A 6,764-nucleotide genomic window follows, 5' to 3' on the forward strand; every position below is an offset into this window, starting at 1 on the left:
GGGAAACTCTCCCGGTATTGATTACTACTTGTTATTGATGCTATTGAGTGAAACCATTGAACCAAGGTTTATGTTCAGATTTTTATTCATCATCATATCACCTCTGATCATGTTCCATATGATGTCTCGTGAGTTGTTTGTTTAGTTCTTTAGGACATGGGTGAAGTCTAAATGTTAGTAGTGAACTATGTTGAGTAATATTCAATGGTTTGATATTTAAGTTGTGGTGTTATTCTTCTAGTGGTGTCATGTGAACGTCGACTACATGATACTTCACCTTTATGGGCCTAGGGGAATACATCTTGTATTCGTTTGCCAATTGTGGGGTTGCCGGAGTGACAGCAACCTGAACCCCCATTGGTATATCGATGCAGGAGGGATAGCAGGATCTCGGAGTTTAAGGTTGTGGTTAGATTTATCTTAATTACTTTCTTGTATTTGCGGATGCTTGCAAGGGGTATAATCACAAGTATGTATTAGTCCTAGGAAGGGCGGTGCATTAGCATAGGTTCACCCACACAACACTTATCAAAACAATGAAGATTAATCAGCTATATGAAGCGAAAGCATTAGACTAAATTCCCGCGTGTCCTCGAGAATGTTTGGTCATCATAAGTAAACAAACCGGCTTGTCCTTTGTGCTAAAAAGGATTGGGCCACTCACTGTAATTATTACTCTCGCATTTTACTTAATTGTACTTTATTTATCTGCTATATCAAAAACCCCTGAATACTTGTCTGTGAGCATTTACAGTGAATCCTTCATCGAAACTGCTTGTCAACACCTTCTGCTCCTCGTTGGGTTCGACACTCTTATTTATCGAAAGTACTACGATACACCCCCTATACTTGTGGGTCATCAAGACTATTGTCTGGCGCCGTTGCCGGGGAGTGAAGCGCTATTGGTAAGTGGAATTGGTAAGGGAAACTTTTACTGTAATTTTATTTCTGCCTGCTGCTATAATTCATTATGGAGAGATCTTCTCTTGAATTCCTATTTGGAAAATCTATTACTACTGCAAAGGTAGTGGATGAGGCGCCAGGTGAGAAAGAGGTTCCATACAAAATACCTATGAAAATTATTGAACGTGTTGTGGATAACCGCTATGAAGGGGATGGAACTGCCCATCCCGGAGATCATTTACCGTTTTTACATGAATTATGCGGGTTATTCAAATGTGCAGGTATTGCTATGGATGAAGTTAGGAAGAAACTATTCTCTATATCGCTGTCTGGTAAAGCGGCACATTGGTATAAATTGTTGAAGAATGGGGATTCTCTTGATTGGAAGGATATTGTGCCTCTATTTTATTCTAAATTCTATCCTCCAAGTGAAATTCACAAAGACCGAAACCGTATATATAATTTATGGCTTCATGATGGAGAGAGTATTGCCCAAGCATGGGGGAGATTGAAGTCTTTAATGCTCAAATGCCCCATTCATGAGCTTCCTGGTAATATCATCATTGATAACTTCTATGCAAGACTTTCTTTTCATGATAAAACCTTGCTGGATACTACTTATTCTGGATCATTTACACGCAACAAAGAAGAGTTTAAAAGGGACCTTCTTGATCGGATTCAGGAGAATACTGAAGGATGGGAGAACGACAAAGATAGAGAGTCGGGTATAAATTATGATTATGAATGCATTGAAAATTTTATGGATACTGATAAATTTCGTAATATGAGTGCTACTTATGGTCTTGACTCTCAAGTTGTTGCAAATTTTTATAAAGCTTTTGCCTCTCATTTTGAATTGCCTACGAAGAATTTTGATAAGTATCATGAACCTTACAAAGATAAAACTGATTCACCTATAGTTAAATGTGTTGAAATTAAAACTGTTGATCATATTCTTCCTGAAGCTTATATTGAAAAAACTCCTTTCCCTGCTAAAATGAAGTAGTATTCTGTTATAACTAGTGCGGTTAATAAAAGTGCAAAGAAACCTATAGAATCTGAAGAGCAAATAAAGGTTGAACCTGCTATTGCAATAGTTAAAGATCTTGTGACTGAAAATGTAGAAGATGGTCATATTATTTTCTGTGAAGATGCTTCTAATATTGTTTCACATCCTAATAAGTCTAGGAAAAGCAGTGTTCCTATGCTCTCTGTTAGAATTGGTGATCATTGTTATTATGGTTTATGCGACATTGGTGTGAGTATTAGTGCCATTCCTTATGAGCTTTACACGGAAATCATGCATGAAATTGGTTCTTGTGAACTTGAAAATATTGATGTGGTTATTCGGCTAGCTAATAGAGAAACTATCTCTCCTATTGGTATTGTTCGAGATGTGGAAGTTCTATGTGGTAAGATTAAATATCCTGCTGACTTTTTGGTACTTGGTTCTGCTGCTAGTAAGTCTTGTCCTATCATTTTTGGTAGACCTTTTCTAAATACCTGTGGAGCTGTTATAGATTGCAAAAAGGAGAAAATTGTAACTAAATTTGCTGGTGAATCTTATGAGTTTAATTTCTCTAAATTTGCCAAAACTCCTTATAAAGCTGATTTGCCTAATGATGATTTTAGAGTTGAACAGTGTGCATCTATTGCTCTTGCTCCAAATAATCCTTTACAGCAACATTTGGAGGATAGTGAGAGTGAAGTCTTTAGGGAAGAAAGGAATGAGCTTGATGAAATTTTCCTTCGTCAACCTATTCTTAAATATGATTTACCGGTTGAAGATCTAGGTACAACACCACCACCAAAGGAAGATCCTGTTTTTGATTTAAAACCGTTGCCTGATAATCTTAAGTATGCTCATATTGATGATAAGAAAATATATCCTGTTATTATTAGTTCTAAGCTTTCAGAGTTTGAGGAAGAAAGGTTATTGGAAATATTGAAGAAACACCGAGGAGCTATTGGCTACACTCTTGATGACTTGAAGGGGATTTCTCCCTCTATTTGCCAACATGCCATCAACATGGAAGATGATGCAAAGCCTGTTGTTGAACATCAGCATCGTCTAATTCCCAAGATTAAGGATGTGGTAAGGAATGAGGTATTAAAACTTCTTGAAGCTGGTATTATATATCCTATTGCTGATAATAGATGGGTTAGTCCTGTGCATTGTGTTCCTAAGAAAGGAGGAATAACTGTTGTGCCTAATGATAATGATGAGCTCATCCCTCAAAGAGTAGTTGTAGGGTATAGAATGTGCATTGATTATCGAAAAGTTAATAAAGTTACTAAGAAAGATCATTACCATTTACCTTTTATTAATCAAATGTTAGAAAGGTTATCTAAAAATACTCATTTTTGCTTTCTTGATGGTTATTCTAGGTTTTCACAAATTGCTGTTAAAACTAAAGATCAAGAGAAAACCACTTTCACTTGTCCCTATGGAACTTATGCTTATAGACGTATGCCTTTTGGTTTGTGTAATGCTCCTGCTACTTTTCAAAGATGCATGTCTGCTATTTTTCATGGCTTTTGTGAGAAGATTGTAGAGGTATTCATGGATGATTTTTCTGTCTATGGGAATTCTTTCGATAATTGCTTGCGAAACCTTGATAAAGTTTTGCAGAGATGTGAAGAAACTAACCTTGTTCTTAATTGGGAGAAATGCCACTTTATGGTTAATGAAGGAATTGTATTGGGACATAAAATTTCTGAGAGAGGTATTGAAGTTGATAGAGCTAAAGTTGAAGCAATTGAGAAGATGCCCTATCCTAGGGATGTTAAAGGTATTCGTAGTGTTCTTGGTCATGCTGGGTTTTATAGGAGATTTATTAAAGATTTCTCTAAGATTTCAAAGCCTCTTACTAATCTTCTTCAAAAAGATGTACCTTTTGTTTTTGATGATGATTGTAAGGAAGCTTTTGAAACTCTAAAGAAAGCCTTGACAACTGCTCCTGTAGTTGAACCTCCTGATTGGAATTTACCTTTTGATATTATGTGTGATGCTAGTGATTTTGTTGTAGGTGCTGTCCTTGGACAGCGAATAGATAAAAAATTGAATGTTATTCATTATGCTAGTAAAACTCTTGATGTTGCTCAAAGAAATTATGCTACAACTGAAAAAGAACTATTAGATGTAGTTTTTGCTTCTGACAAGTTTAGACCTTATATTGTTGATTCAAAAGTTACAATTCATACTGATCATGCTGCAATTAGATACCTTATGGAAAAGAAAGATGCTAAGCCAAGGCTTATTAGATGGGTGCTTCTTTTGCAAGAATTTGATTTACATATTATAGATAGGAAAGGTGCTGATAATCCTGTTGCTGATAATTTATCTAGATTGGAAAATATTGCTTATGATCCTGTTCCTGTTAATGATAGTTTTCCAAATGAACAATTGGCTGTAATAAAGGTGAGCTCGCGAGACAGTCCTTGGTATGCTGATTATGCTAACTTTATTGTTTCCAAGTACTTGCCTCCAACCTTTTCAGCCCAGCAAAGGAGGAAATTCTTTTATGACTTGAGGCATTATTTCTGGGATGACCCACACTTATATAAAGAAGGAGTGGATGGTATTCTACGAAGATGTGTTCCCGAATATGAACAACAAGAGATATTGAGTAAATGTCATGGTAGTGCTTATGGAGGACATCACGCCGGAGATAGAACCGCACAAAAGGTTCTACAATCAGGTTTTTATTGGCCAACTCTCTTCAAAGATGCAAGGAAGTTTATTTTATCTTGTGATGAATGTCAAAGGGTTGGTAATATCTCCAGACGCAATGAAATGCCTATGAATTATACTCTTGTTATTGAACCATTCGATTGTTGGGGATTTGACTTGATGGGTCCTTTCCCTTCCTCAGAAGGTAACACTCATATACTTGTCGCTGTTGATTATGTTACTAAATGGGTGGAAGCCATACCCACGAAAAGTGCTGATGGTGAGACCTCTTTAAGAATGCTTTTAGATATTATTTTTCCTAGATTTGGAGTTCCTAGATATCTTATGACTGATGGAGGTTCTCATTTTATTCATGGTGGTTTTAGAAAAACTCTTGCTAAATATGGCATTAATCAAAGGATTGCTTCCGCTTATCATCCTCAAACTAGTGGGCAAGTAGAATTATCAAATAGACAGATTAAATCTATCTTGCAAAAGACTGTTAATAAATCTAGAAAGAACTGGGCTAGTAAATTGAAGGAAGCACTATGGGCTTATAGAACTGCTTATAAAAATCCTATGGGTATGTCTCCTTATAAAATGGTTTATGGAAAAGCTTGTCATTTACCTTTAGAACTAGAGCACAAAGCTTATTGGGCTGTGAGAGAACTAAATAAAGATCCTAAACTTGCCGGTAAGAAGAGATTGCTACAATTGAGTTCTCTAGATGAATGGAGAAGTGAAGCTTATGAAAATGCTAAACTTTTTAAGGAGAAAGTTAAGAAATGGCATGATAGAAGAATCATCAAAAGAGAATTTAATGTTGGAGATAAAGTCCTATTGTATCGGTCTCGTCTCAGATTTTTTGCAGGGAAATTACTCTCAAAATGGGAAGGACCATATGTCATTGTGGAGGTGTATTGTTCAGGAGCAATCAAAATTAGTTCTCTGAAAGGTGATGCCACACAAGTGATGAATGGACAAAGACTCAATCATTATATTTCTGGAGATTCTTATAATGAAGATGTTGATGTTATTCGAGTGGTGACTCCAGAAGCTTTCATCAAAGGTAAAATTGACAGTTCTGCAGAGTTCGACTTTGAATAGGTAACAGTTCTGGTAATAAAAAGTCCGAGTTTAACTTTCCGAACAATGTTTTTGCTATTTTCGGAAAATATGAAATATTACGAGATCGAAACGGAGTGGAGGAGACGCACGAGGGCGTGCCCCCATAGGCCGGCGTGGGCCCCAGCCTGGTCGCGCCGCCCTATGAGGACGGCCCCTCGGAGTCCCTCTCCAACTCTGGTTCGACCTGGTACTTTCCTTCTGTCGTAAATTTTTTTGCTATATAATCCCCCGGACCCTGGAGGTCCGTATATCGTTTTCTCGTCGTGTTTTGTTTCGAGCTGTTTTCTGCCAGGATCTGTTTTTGATCTAGAAGCACCATGGTCTCCAACAACAAGGGGAAGGGGCTTTCGGAGGAAGATATTCAAGATCCCGAGTGGAAAGAGATGGATGAGAGTGTCAAGGAAGAAGTGAAGAAGATGTCATCCAAAAGAGAGCAACAAGCTGTTGGAAGTAAGCAAATCTTGGTGGGATCGGTTAACACTCGGCGTTCTTTTTCTCATAACTTGCAGGGACCCTTACCACCTGCTCCTAGCCTCAACTCTTTCCTTGCCTTGGAGGAAGCTTTACGGGTTACCGATGAATTTTGTGATCAATACCGAGCTCTGAGAAGGGAAGTGGAGATACTTCAGGAGGAGAATAATCGACTTCGTAGAATGCTAGAGCGGTTCCTCGCTCCCATTAGGGTCGTCCCATCATCACCACCGCCGAAGGAGTAATTCATCATGGGTATTGGCACCCCCTTGGTTTGTTCCAAGCTTGGGGGTGCCGCGATATCACACATCACTATATTTTACCTTTTTACTATCAAGTAGTGTCATATCATGAGTAGGGAGGTTATCATATAAGATGGTTTGCAGTGTGGAAGTATCTCTCTTTTAGTTGGTTATCTATGTATCCCTTGGTGTGAGTTATCGTTATGGAATATTAATGAGAAGTTTTATCATTTACATATTGCACATCTTATTTTAGTTTGCAATCTCTATTATATGATTGATCTTGTTGTTAGTATTGGTATCACTTTGGGAGCATTGAGTAAATCTATTTGGTTTTGGCAAACTTA

The sequence above is a fragment of the Lolium perenne genome, chromosome 3 (assembly GCF_019359855.2).
Source record: "Lolium perenne isolate Kyuss_39 chromosome 3, Kyuss_2.0, whole genome shotgun sequence".
NCBI classification, from domain to species: Eukaryota; Viridiplantae; Streptophyta; class Magnoliopsida; order Poales; family Poaceae; genus Lolium; species Lolium perenne.